The following is a 15,290-nucleotide window of genomic DNA, read 5'->3' on the forward strand; positions in this document are numbered from 1 at the left end:
ACTTATTTTGTTTGTGACTTGCTTAGCACCTTTTCTCTACTTTGCACTCCTATCGGATATGTGAGTATTGTGTTTGTTGTTGTTGTAACGTTCTGACCCCGTGACGCTTTACTCGACATCTACGAAAAAGAGATTCATAGCTCATCGGATTCCTTTTGCAGTCTAAATACATATTCTGATTCTAAACCAACAATTTTGGGGGCATTCCCAGGCGAATAAACTACAGTAGCTGCGATTTCGCCAGATTAAGCAGAGAACAAATTTAGTGCAATGGGTTTTTTGGTAGTTTTCGGGGATCTCTGCTTGAGACAGTTGTGGCCACGGGTGGCTCAGAAGAAAGCGGAGCTGAGCTCGCAAGTAAATATCCTCTTGTTTCAACAACTTGTGTTTGACGATCGCCGGACTGATGCAGCCTTTAGACCGGTACTCCTGTGAATGCCGAGCTCCACGCACTGTTTTTATTACTGTTGTTGTTTGTCATGAAAAAAATGATATACGTGCAGTATTTTCATTCTTCAAGTTGTTGTATGCAGCGCATAATGTACTGTGTATAATATTTAATACTGAAATCAAGCATATCTACTTGTTTTGTCACACACACGGTACCTATCGCTGCCTTTGGAGCACTGCTGGATAATGCTGGAAGATGGATCTTCACGTGCTGGATAATCGATGATCTACTATATACAGTTTTGAAAATGTTACCAGGTAAAACCCATTGAGCTATGTAGCTTTTTCAGAGGCGACCAGGACACAAGTGATGATAGCTCATCACAGCTTATCATTACCATCGTCACGTCGAAATTTATAGCATCAACCAAATAATCGAAATGCGTGGCGTTGATTCTAAATAGTTGAGGAGGGCAAAACCAGAGGAACCCGGATATAATTTACACGTGAACTTCAAATATACAACAGGCGTCAGGGTCAGTGTCAGGATCGAAACCAACGGCCTGCAGATGAGGCGAGAGAGATAACATCTCACCACCTTACAGCGCCATATAATATCTTGCCACTGCTTTAGTATAGTACCACCTTTATATTTTCAAATTGGTGCACTAGTCTCAGAAAGTGTATATGGACGTATTATCGTATAACTGTCCATCATACCATCAAAGGAGGCTTGGCAAGAATCTTCTGGTATTTTCGTCAAGGCCAGTCCATTCCATCGTCCCGTTATTGATGAGAGAACAACGGGTTCCTCCGAAGAACCTCTGATGTGTAATAAACCTGTAAGTGTACATTTGTAACCAAACTTAATCACGATAATTGTCATCGATAATTATTTGACGATGCCTAATCGGCAGCAGTGGACAAGAACGAATGCAAAACTCAACACCTTAAACATGATAATCGGTTTTACCCTCTCTGGCAATAAAACAGGATGTGTTAAGATGTTTATGCGCCAAATAGAAACCTTTTGCAAGGAACCAAGTCTGCATTAACCACACGTACTTGCAAACAAACATGTTTTTATAATATAATATAGATTGTGTTGATTGGCCTACACCAAAGATAGCCGTTTTTAGGTTTTTTCGGTAAAGTCACGTAGGTAAAACATCAACATTTTGTTCTTGGCATTTCTCCTGTAACTGCCGGGCAGTAAATACCATGTCAATGTTTTACCTACGTGACTTTACCGAAAAAACCTAAGAATATGAATCCTTGCAGTCACGAAAGCTTCAAATCTAGAATAGCCGTTTTTATTGCCTTGTCTCAGAAAAGGTAAAACATATTCTTATTTCTCATTATTTGATACGGGCAAAAAAGATCCCATTATATAGCTGCTCACCCTGAGCTATACATGCTCTGATAACGGATCGCCGGGCATTCAAAATAGCTTAGCATTTTTGTATGTATATGTTATGTTTTTAAGAGCAGACAAGTTTTGAAATGTATTTTTGTCTGTCTGTCTCTCTGGCTGCACTTGTCTTGCAAAGCTTTTAACTGACAAACTGTTGGGTTTACGTTTCAACAAAGTACACAGATACAACACACCAAGTCACCGAACGAAAATTCACTATTTGTTTTTTCCCTCGCTCAAATAAAAACTAATAAAAACACACTTTATGACAATTTATTATTACGCTGATCTCGGCGCCAAAGCACGCATCTGCGCATGCGCGGAAACGCTGACTCGCGGTTGCCCCGAGCAACGCACACGAGCTTGCTGAGCGGGATGGCAGCGAGGTTCTCCTTCGCGTTAAAAAGGCAAAAAAATACAGAAGCGCAACACTGAGGTAAATCCTGAACAGTGTGATTTCCTCTTCTCTCTCCCCCCCACCTCAATGTGTGTAGTTATTATTGTAATGCTGGTATATCCCGTCATTCGGGTAATTAAGGGAGCAGGCCTGCTGCAGAGTACTAGAAGAAGACTTTTAAACAACTTTTATTGCCGCCAGCAGCAACAGCACTGGAGGCGATTTCGATTCGAAATACACAGTAACCAGCAAACAAATGAAATATAAACGCTACAAATCCACGCGCTGTGGCGCTAGCAAGAGAAAAGTCACGTGGCTGTGTTGGTCATCGCGCACGCCACGGTGACGAGCGAGCGCTTCAGAAGGTGAACATGAGGGTGCCGTGCACGCTGGTACAGAGGGCTTTTCTGGCTCCCCAGCGTTCGAAGAAGACGTGCACATCACCGACGTGTGTGGTATGCGTGCTCCAGCCGGAGCCGCGCCTTAAGCAGGCTTTTGAACACTGGAAGCACAGAGCAGTCATCAGTGTCACCTTCCAGCATCTTTTTTCTCGTTCTGTACACCGCCATCTTCGCCTGAGGGTGGGGGGAAGGCCCCGCTCAGGGGATAAAAGGGCAGCGTTTTACAGTAAAGAGGTCGTCATTGTGGACCAGATGACACCAGAAGGCGTACAACTCAAACAGTGCAATATCAGAGTACTGAGAGCTCGGGGTAAGCATTTACTCTATGAGATCTCTTTTACGAGTGGCAAAATATAGTAGTAGGTTTTTACCCTTTTAAACTGGTACAAAACTGACACCTTTATTCAAGGCATCATGTTTGCAATAACCACAACACAACTAGTCAAAAAAGCAAACACAGTGTTACATAGGGGTAGTTACGTTTACACCAATTATAGAGCCAGTCCTGTAAGGGAAGTGTCAAATAAAGACTGGCCTCAACTCACATAGTGTGTATGTCTTCATTGAAGCACTACATTATGATAGAGTTAGTAGATATTTCTGTAGTCAGTTAGATAGACTGGCCACGTGACCAGAATGCCCTGCACGAGACTTCAAAAACAAGTCTTCTTTGGTGAGCTGAAGAATGGCAAGCGAGCACAAGGTGGCCCCAAAAAGCGCTACAAGGACACCCTTAAAGCTTCCTTGAAGAGCTTTGGATTCGACCTGAAAAGCTGGGATCCCCTAGCACAGGACCGACCTGCCTGGAGAAGAAAAGTACAGGACGGTGCAGTCCTCTGTGAGAGTAGGAGAAGCTTCTGTGCTATCTTGAAGAGGCAGCAGCGCAAATCTACAAAGGAAGGACTTGTGGCTGCACCTCAGAACTCTACATCCTCCCTGACCTGTCCAGTGTGCCACAGAGAATTCCGGGCTCGGATTGGCCTGTTCAGCCATCTGCGCACTCATCAAAACCCAACAAAATGACAAACGTGCCATGGTCATCATCAACTATGATGGACGAACAAGAGAGAGAGAGAGAGAGTTAGTAGATACTGGAATAGAGTCAGGAGATACTACTGTAGAGTCAAGAGATACTACTGTAGAGTCGGTAGATACAACTATAGAGTCAGTAGATACTACTATAGAGTCAGTAGATACTACTATAGAGTCAGGAGATACAACTATAGTCAGTAGATACAACTGTATATTCTAGAGATACCACTGTAGTCAGTAGTTACTGTTGTAGAGTCGGTATACACTACTGTAGAGTAGGTAGATACTATAGTAGAATCTGTAGATACTACTATAGAGTTAGTAGATACTACTGTAGAGTCAATCCATACTACTACGGTCAGTAGATTTGACTACAGTCAGTAGATTCAACTACAGTCAGTAGATTCGACTACAGTCAGTAGATTTGACTACAGTCAGTAGATTCGACTACAGTCAGTAGATTTGACTACAGTCAGTAGATACTACTATACCAACATAAAGGGGTAACTGCCCCTTTACCAGAAAACAACCTATGGTGGTGGACTACCAGGCTAACTACACTAATTACACTGGGAGTAGCTACAACGGACAGGACCGCAGCTTGAGTCCAGGTCCACGTGTTGGTGACTCTTCTCGGACGTAGAACGTAGATTCTTCAGGATAACCACAGCACCCGGTCCCTCTCGGGGACCCGGCTTATATCCTCCGTGGTGTGGCTGACTCCGCCCTTAGCCACGACCACCTTCGGGAACCCTCGAGCAGGATCTCGGCCCTGACACATGACCACCCATAGCCCCCACCTGTGTAGACTTTACCGGGCATGTGTCCTTCGGGGTCAACCAGAGTGCCATGGCCCTTAGTAACCCCATTCTCATGGCCTGCACTCTCACACCCTATCCTATAGGGGTCGGCACTGCACACAGAGCGTGGTGCTATCTTGCACTGCCAGTCAGTGCTCACCGAGCCCCCCAAGGGCTGGTACTGCACCCACATGTACGTGGTGCCCGCAATGTAACTACATCACACACCGTGCCTCTCTCGGGCCGGCATAACACAACGACATCCGCGATGTCATGACATTACCCCCCCTCCCCTCCTTCGTAGGACTCTGCAATCCCAGCTGTTAACTCCCCCTTTAAAACGAACACAGTAACAAAGCAAATAAAGTGAGTAAAAAGTGAGTCAAAGTTGAGTAAAATCCCGATGTGTGCCTCAACAATAACAATCTATATATATATATATAAACGCCTAACTTTATCTGTGATGAACGCTGCACTTCCCGTCATTTTCATGCAGGGGGCGCATAGGTTTGAACGATGGAGGCGCACGGACAGACGTTCGATTACGTTGGAATCAATCTGCAGAACGAGGCGATTCGGTGTTGATTCCCAGAATTGACTTGGCCCCCACCGACATGACTTTGACATTTGTTTTGCAATGACGACAGACAATTTCCCATTATCCCCACATAGGTTATCACTATCAACATGTCGCAGGGACAGACGTTCGATTACGTTGGAAAGTGCACTACTTTATCTATCTTTCTATGATGAATAATATAATAATGAGATAAAACTTCTAAACGGAGCATCGGGTGCTTGCGGGAATGCGTCGTTCGTGTGCAAATTTTGTGACTTTCCTGGCCTGAAGGCCGCAAATGTTTTGTGAGGGGGCGCCATAGGCGCCCCCGAACAACTAATAAACAAATAAATACCCAAGCCCACCTATACAATAGACACACTATCTACAAATGTACAGTAACAAACTCGGAAAAGGGTGGAAGTACAGAACAACAACACGAGAGAGAAAAAAATGCAGTAAACGCGAATGCTCGGAATCCCCTCCATTACCAACCTTTCCCACCCTCACCGTGTAACGACACCCGCAAAGCTCAATAGAGGCTAGATTCAGCCAATAACCGATACGGCCTGCCGAGTGCGACAACCAACTGACTGGTGTGGGAGTGTGTATGTAAGTCAGGAAAACCGAAGAGTTGTTGATTGAGTCTTTGTGGCCGGGCCCCCAGGGGAGGTGGACTCGCTCTCCCTGGAGGTCCTGGGGGGAATATGCTATTGTCCCGTCGAACCCAGCTCCTCACAAAGAGCAGTCGACCGGGTGGACGAGTTCTCCTCTCCCGAATCCATTGGAGATGGTGCAGGTGGTGGCTCGGGGGACGTTATGCACGCGGCACCTTTGGGTGCAGTGGAGCGGAGGACGGTCGGGTGGATGACGGTGGTGGTCCGGGGGAGGCGTCGTCGCGGCACGCGGCAACCCAACAAGACATGCTCCAGCAGGCCGCAGCTGTAGCACATGATGAGCCTGCTCCCAGGACGAGGAGATGTCTTCCGCTGACGCTGTTCTTCCGCCCATCGCACCATGCCGTCCCCTCGCCTGTCTCTGCTCTGGGTCGATGCGTAGGCTGGGACTGGCTCTACGTCTTCAGGTGTATCCGGCCCTTCATGGGGCGTGGCACACGCCGCCAACCCCTTGTGCCGTTGCAAGAGCTGTTGAGCCTGGATGATGTTGAGGTCCTGAGCCAAAGCCAGCAATCTCTCGAGGTCCAGAGAGTCGACTCCATCGTGGTCCATCCTTGGATAGGTCGCCTTCACTAGTGCCAAAAGTGCACTACGGAAGGCAAGGGGTGTTTCGGCTTCCCCTCTCCTTCGCGTAGCAAACTTATGGCGCACATTTGATGGCAGCTCGTAAATTGCCGCCATTTGATCCAAGGCTCGAGTCAGTATGGCCCTCTCCAACGGCGGGATGGTGAGAAACGCCACTAGGGCGTCATCATCAAGGGCGACAGGCAGTGCTCTCAGTGCCTCCGTGTCTGTCACTTGAAGACTGGGTCGCTTCAAGACCACCCAGTCTCCTCCCGCGGCTGTAAATTCTTTCACGAAGGGCAGTCGTCGCAGGAGAAATGGAACGTCCACGGGTAATTTCGACGCAGCTTCGGATTTGGGGGGCTCCGCGCTCTGCTCTTCGGACAAGATGGCGGCCGCAAGCATGGGCTGTGCCACAGAGGTTCTCGCTTGGCAGGAAATGGCGGTGGAAACTTTGTTTCCACGTGGCTCCGCAGCACCTCCATCTACCCCTGGCTTCTCGCGGTGGAGCTCCACAATGATGGACGCTGCGGCTTGGAGGAGCTCTGCAAGGCGGGAGTGTGCTGTCTGGCGCTTCTTCCCCGACAGCAGTGAGCCGTCGCGCGCCGGGTCGGTGCGCTGCTCTGCTGACAGCACCTCGCCTCCCTCCTCCGGGGTCGCCATCCCCAGGGCTGTTTGAGGGATGAGGTCCTCATCTTCATCGTCCGATGTCCTGGTACGTAGCCTGTGTCGCGTAGTCATTACCTAAGACGTCTAACTTTACTAGAGAATATTTGCCCATCTTCTTGGTTCTTTTGGTAAAGTCACGTAGAAGGGAAGTAATAAAATAATAAAAATAAAACATAATAAAATAATTCTCACGACGTTTCGGCCACAACACAAGCAGCCTGTCCTCAGGTGAAGACCAGGTCTGTCGAGGCGACAGCATCCTAAAAGAAAACACCACCACGCTTGGAGCGTCTATTTAAGCTGGGTTGGAAGGGGGGGGAAATGCGCATTGGCAAAATAATCTGCATATCAAAAGGAATTTAGCATATTTATGGGAAATGCAGGAATGTGATTAGTGCTATTTGTGAAATGCTAATCCTGCATAATGCCCATGCATTATGCAGGATTAGCATTTAAATGTAGTTTATACTTTAGCTTTTTACGTTGTTGTTTAGTTACTGCAGCTACATACTATTAACATTCCTTCCCTTTATTAATGCTACCCCTATCCCCTCCCTATGTAGTTTATACTTTAGCTTTTTACATTGTTGTTTAGTTACTGCAGCATACATACTATTAACATTCCTTCCATTTATCAATGCTACCCCTATCCCCTCCCTTCGATGCTGCTAATCCATTTCACAAATAGCACTAATCACATTCCTGCATTTCCCATAAATATGCTAAATTCCTTTTGATATGCAGATTCTTTTGCCAATGCGCATTTTCCCCCCCTTCCAACCCAGCTTAAATAGACGCTCCAAGCGTGGTGGTGTTTTCTTTTAGACGCTGTCGCCTCGACAGACCTGGTCTTCACCTGAGGACGGCTGCTCGTGTTGTGGCCGAAACGTCGTGAGAATTATTTAATTATGTTTTATTTTTATTATTGTATTACTTCCCTTCTATGTGACTTTACCGAAAGAACCAAGAAGATGAATCCCTGCAGTCACGAAAGCTTTAAATCGAAAAATATTTGGCCACTTACATCACCAGTTGTAGTGAGTTCAACTGAGTCGCAGACATACTTTTGGAGGCGACACATTTATACATACCAACACAAAGGGGTAACTGCCCCTTTACCAGTTAATAACCTATGGTGGTGGACCACCAGGCTAACTACACTAATTACACTGGAAGTAGCTACAACGAACAGGACCCCAGCTTGGGTCCAAGTCCACGTGTTGGTGACTCTTCTTGGACGTAGAATATAGAACCTTCAGAATAACCACAGCACCCGGTCCCTCTCAGGGACCCAGCTTATATCCTCCGCCCTTAGCCACGACCACCTTCGAGAACCCTCAATCAGGATCTCGGCCCTGACACGTGACCACCCTAGCCCCCACCTGGGGGCCCTGTGTATACTTTACTCATCACGTGTCCTTTGGGGTCAACCAGAGTGCCATGGCCCTTAGTAACCCCATTCCCATGGCTGGCACTCTTACACCCTATCCGAATGAGCTCGGCACTGCACGCACAGCGTGGTGCCATCCAGCACTGCCAGTCAGTGCTCACCGAGCCCCTCTAGGGCCCGTACTATACCCACATATACATGGTGCCCACGATGTCACTACATCGCACGCCGTGCCTCTCTCGGGATGGCATTACACAGTGACATCCGCGATGTCACTACAGAGTCAATAGGTACTTCTGTAGAGCCAGATACTACTATGGAGTCAGTAGATACCAATCTTGAGTCACAAGATACTACTATAGAATCACTAGATGCTACTTTAGAGTCAGTAGGTACTACTATAGAGTTACTAGATACTACTGACTATTGTATGCAGGGTGTGTAAGTATATATGCCTACAAAATATAAATTGGCTGGGGGTTGTAATAAAAATGTTTGAGAGGGGCGGTCGACAATTTCTGGAAACTTTTTAGATCATCGACTTACCCCCCACTTTCTATTACTTTTCAATTCAGCATTTGGACAGACAAATGGAATGCCGGGCTTTCACAATAGCTGAGTATTTGTGTATGTATATGTCATGTTTTTAAAGAGAAGATAAGTTTTAAAATATATTTCCCCCCCGGACAAAGCCGGGTACTTCCTGCTAGTGGACAATACGAATTGGAGACTGCACTTTACACCATGTGGCCTTTGGAGAATTACATTTTGAAAATCCTGATGAACAGTTAAATCATTTGCATGTGAATAGATCACTATTAATATGTATTGAGGAAGAGAGAAACCCTTAAATAATGTAAAAACATATTACAACTCATATTAAAAGGTAATTGGTGTATATGGGCCTACTCTTCCAATTTTCAAATTACATAAATTATAACCCACCTTATATCAACAATCTTATTTCATGCATGTGTTGCGGCGTTACCTTCAATCACCAGGCCACGGTTTTCAGAAAATTGCAGCTCACAGCCAGGGGGAATTGTGAGCGTGTTGCCAGATCTAAAAAAAATATATATATATATGATTTATGGTAAGAGTAAATGCGCAGCCCCGCAATGTCTTCTTACTTATACACAGCTGGAAGAAGGGCCTCGATTATGTGTATATGTGTGTGTGCGCGTATGTTGAACTTCTTTCGCACCACCATACAGAGCTAACCATGCACTAATCGGAGGTGCGATGGAAGGACAACAAACTGAACGCAACAACAACAAGCAGTTCTAAAGAATGTAGTTTTCAAAAATATGGATTCGGACTGTGATTCCAATCATGAGGGTTATTTTAAACTAAAAACGAAACCATTGTTTTAACAGGTGTAAGGCCCACTGAGCTATGTAGCCCATTTTCAGAAGCGACCCGACTAGCTCAACGAAGTAGCTTATCATCACGGGGAAATGTATAGCACCAAACACCCTAAACGCGTGATGTTCATTTTAATTGTGGAGGAAAAACCCGCAGGACCCAGAGAAAAATCCACGCGGCCACGGGGAGAGACGCAAACCCCAAATATATAGTAGGCGTCAGGGTCGGGATAAAACCCACGACCTCCTGTATACCAGGCGAGGTAGTTAACATCTCCTAGCCACCATAGTGCCCATACATTACAATTATTGTGTGTGTGTGTTAAAGGATGGCAGCAAAGATGTGGAAGCATAGAAACACACTGCAGAAATTTATGTTTCTGCACTGCCCTCTGATTCCCCAATGTATTGCCCCACAGCCTGAAGACAAACTGCATTGCAGTCTGCTCTTCCAATATTGTCCAAGATCAAACCTACTTAACTTTATAAATCTGATAAGGTAAGGGACGTTTCGGGTAATTTTGGCATTCGCAATAAAAGTAGTAAAGTCATATATGTGTACAATAGAACCCTTCTTAACCACCACCCCTGTTATAATGTTGTTCGTATCATTATATATTAATATCCATTGTTTAAATATGATAAAGTACGTTTTTTTGGTGAAAATGTTAAAGTTTTGAGGCTATCGGAACGCATTATTCCTTTTATCGTGCATTTATTATTGTCAATTAACGACCAAATCACTTAACAACCGGTTTCGTGGAAACAATTACCGTCGTTAGGAGGGGTTCGACTGTGTATGTGGAGAGGAGTTCTGCGAGTAGCCAATGAGGGGCGAGCGTAGGGAAGTACGGGTTGGTTGAGAGGTTACATGGGGGCAGAGATAACGTAACGTTAAGGGGGTGATGCAAGTGACTTTCGTAAAGTACTTTCGGGAAAGTGGGTGGGGCCGAGCTGGAGGGAGGAACCTCGCAAGGGGGTTTTAAGGGGGACCCCGTGATTGGGGGCGGGGTCGCCCATGACCGGGGGCGGGGTCGTCTTTGGGGGCCAGGGTGAGGACCGGCTGGGGAAGAGGTCTCTCTCCTCGTAGCTTGGCGGTGTTGGCTGATCCCCCACCCTGGGCAGACGAGTGAGCAGAGACAGGGCTAGCCGGAGTAGAGCAGTGTATAGTTCGCTGGGTGTCCGTATGAAGGACCAAGAATAGTGTGTGCCTACAGTGGTGTGAGTGTAGGACGCAGTGTGTGTGTGAATAAACGGCAAGCAGCCCGAGTAGTTTTCTTCATCTGCGCGTGGTTGTTCTACACTATATATGTATTAAGGATGTGTTCCTGATTAATCCAAACATTTTCAAAATCTGGCCTGTGAAATTTCAGATCATCCGACTGATTGTCATCGTTTCAGATTGAAACCAAGGTGATGGACCAAAGAATTCGCATTTTTTTTACATCAGAAGCGTGATGAGATGACACGAGTTGATGAGAAGGATGGTCGCAGGGCGGTGATGAATTCTGGCGACGATGCGTGAAGTAAACAACGATGAAGGTGAAAGTGAGCGGTTTGTGATAATGAGCGAGTGTGAGGAATGGAGTATGGAAGTTGGAAAGCAGATGATGGTGTTAATGATGGGGGAGGGACGTGGAGTAGGAGTATGAATGAGTGTTTTTAAAGGAAGAACTGAAAAATGGTCAGTGAAGCCGATTGCTTGACACGTAGGGAGCGGCTTATTCCAATGTTAAAGGCGAGCAGAATCGGGAAAGACAGAATGGTGATTGGGCACAGTCAGGAGGAGAGGGAACAAATGGCGAAGAAACAGCCTGGATTGTTAATGTAGAGGGACGATACAGAGCAAAGAGGGCTGATGAGGGAAGCAAGATGGACATGTTAGGTGCCAGACCACGGAGAGATTTGTAAACTAGAGATTGGTAGGGAAGCCAGCGTAGCTGGACAAGTAGAGGCGATTATGTGTGGGGAGTGGTATGGATGGCATCACGTGTATTGCGTTACTACGATTTGGGGTGTTTCTCCCTGCCGATGCTGGTGTCACGTAACATCAAGTGACGTCGTTTTGTGAACATGAAAAGACACAGTAAATTATTGCATGATGCAAAAGTGTCCCAACATTTGAAGAGGAATTTTTTTGTCTTAATAGATCTTCCTTCATATTTTTCGAGAACAATCCAAGACAGATATTTTCTCCCATATTAAATGTCCAATTTATGCCATATATTTATATATTTTGCTTATTTAATTAAAAAAATAGGAAAAACCTTAAGGTTCTAGCACATATTTTACCTGACAAGGATGCTCCTGTTGACTTTAACACCATCACACGGCTCGAGTGTATAGTCCGCATCAAGGATGCCACCAAAAGGCAGGGAAGGGTCTGTCCAAAAATCTCCCGTGACGTTTGACAGCGCCGAGAGGCTTGAATCCACGTAAAAGGGACTGTAGGTAGTCACCTCAAGAGAGGAGTCCTGATGGAAGTCTAGAATCCGCCGTTGTACCATGTAGGGGTCTGAAGAGCCCCAGTAATTGTTCGACAGCTCCACAAGCTGCCCGGGTGTCCGTCGGTCTACGCTAACTTCGTACGTAGAGCCAGGATTTTGGAATACATTTTCCGACACAGTCATATTGAGGACGTAGCGCACAAGCAACGCCCGGGTGAACACGCCACCTGCGAGAACGTTCCATTGGATCCGATACGATCCGATTGACGTTTGAGGATTTAAATCGATGGCGGTCTCTCCAGAGCAATTGACGAGCGTGTTAGGCTGAAAATGTAAACGAGAACATATCTCTGTACTGAAGTAACGTCATTACGTGCGATGTTGACACGACGCGCTCAAACGTGTTTTCGCTGATTTGGGCACTGCTTTTCGTATAAGTTATCTCTAAGTGCAGAGAAGGGCTGTTGATGTCAGTGAAACGGTTTTGCTGCAGGCAGGTCGCAGAAACGCCACTAATAAGTAAAGCGGCCTTGATGGATTGAACTACCCGAGTAAACGTGTTATTCTTGATAGTCACAGAAGAACCTACATAATAAGGCCCTGTGATGAACACCATTTCATAATAGTATTGAGTGTTGTCAGCTTTTGTGAGGTCTGTAAAGCCAATCATGGAATTAATGAGCAAGAGTTTGGATATGGAGTTCGTCGAGATTTGATAGAGCGCATTGTGTTTGAAGAAGGAATTATTCAACGCGATGTTCACTTGTCTATTGGAGTTCAGGCCAACTCCGGCGTTATCGGACACGTTGCACGTTTCACATGAGAAGTCCAAATGCATCATGATGCCGCCCTGTTTATTTTTGCTTGCCGTAAGGCCCTCTGCTGTAACAACGGCGTCTGAACCAACATCTGGTATTTCTGTGACAATTCCATATTCGCCATTGGAGGAGAATGTGCCATTCACTATCCTTAAATTTGACATCGGCTGCATGAGCGTCAGGCCCGATTTCTCATTGTTTGTGGACGAGACAGACTCCAGAAGAATTGTAGAGTTGTTGATTTTCAGACCATGTCTGCTGTTTGTTATAATAAGGTGTTGAAGCACTGAAAAATACGGTTCTTTTCCTGCGAAATAAAGCACAGATGTATATGTATTTACATTTTAAGACAAATAATTACCATATTATCTGCTAAGGTTGCTCCAAAAAGTAATAACTACCCCAAACGTGTGTCTAGTTTGAATAAAGTTATACAAATCAAATATGGTCTCACACCCACATCTACCAGATTATGAGATTAAACCCCAAACCTTTGCTTTAAAACTACTTAGTTTTTTTCGGTAAAGTCGCGTAGGTAAAACATTCAAATAAATTAAATCACGACCTTTCGGGCACAACACAAGCCTCTTTCGTCAGGTGGGGGACAACTTAGCGAAAGCACACCGCTTAAGTGTGTCTCAGAGGTGGCTGTGACGAGTAATTATAGAGTCGCGGGGGGATGGGGGGAGGGGGCATGGTGAGTGTGGGGGTGGGGTGTGGGCTTGGAGGTAGCGTTGTGTACTCCGAGCAAGATTGAAGTTCAAACTGAGGCTTTGTAATGTAGATGGTGGAAGTAGATAAGCCACCTTTTGTTATGCTGCCGGGTAAATTAGTAACGTATAGAGTTCAAACTAAAATGTGCAGGCTAAAAACAACGTGTGGTAATGTGGGGTAACAGACTGGGAGTATGGATATTTTTATAACATTAAATCTAAACTAACTGTCTAGCAGTAAACTGCACGGCAGCTAAAGTTTAACTTGGTTAATTACATCATTCCACTAATTGCTCAATTTGAACCCATCATCTCGGTTGAAGTTATGTCTATGTTTGTATATCCATCCATCAAATTCACCATGGAAATGGAGAAGGATGGTAAGCTACCATTCCTGGATGCTTTGTTTGAGAGGAGACCCAATGCCTCTTTAGGACATTCTGTCTACAGGAAGGCCACCCACACATATTGCTACCTGAAACCTGATTCCCACCAATATCCGGCATAAAATAATTCCCTCATCAAAACACTATACCATAGGGCCCACTGCATCTCTGACCAACACCACCTGGCCAGTGAATTGGATCATGTACATTGTACCCTCAAGATGAACGGATACTCGGACCGTGCTATCCGCCAGGCTGTTTTTCCCACCGTGGAGAAGCAACCCGCGGAGTCTCCAATCAAGATCATTACGTTGCCACACATAGCAGGCGTGACAAAAACTATTTCCAAAATTCTTAACAACACACAAGATCCAGGTCCGATTCAGTACAGTACACAAGATCCGTGATCTGATCCCATCCATAAAGGATGTCATTCCTGACTTACAGTACCCTGGTGTCTACAAACTGAGTTGCACTTGTGGGGAAGTTAAACGTTAGCTGCCGTGCAGTTTACTTCTAGACAGCCAGTTTAGATTTAATTGTCATAAACATATCCATATTCCCAACCTGTTACCTCCAGCTTCACACACTACCATCACCATACGCTGTTTTTTTTGGTCTTCTTTAGCGTGGCTTGTGCATCCATTAAGCCATCTATATATACAAACATAGACATAACTTCAACCGAGATGATGGATTCAAATTGAGCAATTAGTGGAATGATGTAATTAACCAAGTTAAACTTTAGCTGCCGTGCAGTTTACTGCTAGACAGCTAGTTTAGATTTAATTTTATAAACATATCCATACTCCCAGTCTGTTACCCCACATTGCCACACGTTGTTTTTAGCCTGCACATTTTAGTTTGAACTCTATGCGTTACTAATTTACCTGGCAGCATAACAAAAGGTGGCTTATCTACTTCCACCATCTACATTACAAAGCCTCAGTTTTAACTCCAATCGTTACTCGGTGTACACAACGCTACCTCCAAGCCCACACCCCACCCCCACACTCACTATGCCCTCCCCCCATCCCCCCGCGACTATATAATTACTTGTCACAGCCACAGCTGAGACACACTTAAGCGGTGTGCTTTCGCTAAGTTGTCCCCCACCTGAAGAAGGGCGCTTGTGTTGTGCCCGAAACGTCGTGATTTTTAAATTTATTTAATTTTTTTACCTACGTGACTTTACCGAAAAAAACAGAGAGTATGAATCCTTGCAGTCACGAAAACTTCAAATCTAAAATATTTGCTTTAAAAGACAAA

At 45.4% G+C, this 15,290-nt stretch overlaps 1 protein-coding gene across 5 annotated transcripts in view; it reads right to left on the minus strand.

The window, feature by feature from the left end:
• Positions 1 to 15,290, minus strand: part of LOC133359837 (uncharacterized) — a 145,523-nt gene that overhangs the window by 49,591 nt on the left and 80,642 nt on the right. For 3 of the 5 annotated variants that reach the window (XM_061578387.1, XM_061578386.1, XM_061578383.1), the window contains 3 exons: positions 11,950 to 13,229; positions 9,282 to 9,355; positions 1,111 to 1,230 (listed from right to left, as the gene is read on the minus strand). The gene's annotated coding sequence lies outside the window, so the exon portion shown is untranslated. Of the gene's footprint in view, positions 1 to 1,110; positions 1,231 to 2,588; positions 2,704 to 9,281; positions 9,356 to 11,949; positions 13,230 to 15,290 lie in introns of those variants that run through there. The other 2 variants (XM_061578385.1, XM_061578384.1) reach the window with 2 other exon arrangements.

Source organism: Lethenteron reissneri, chromosome 66 (genome assembly GCF_015708825.2).
Source record: "Lethenteron reissneri isolate LAM-NWPU_2019-01 chromosome 66, ASM1570882v1, whole genome shotgun sequence".
Taxonomy (NCBI): Eukaryota; Metazoa; Chordata; class Hyperoartia; order Petromyzontiformes; family Petromyzontidae; genus Lethenteron; species Lethenteron reissneri.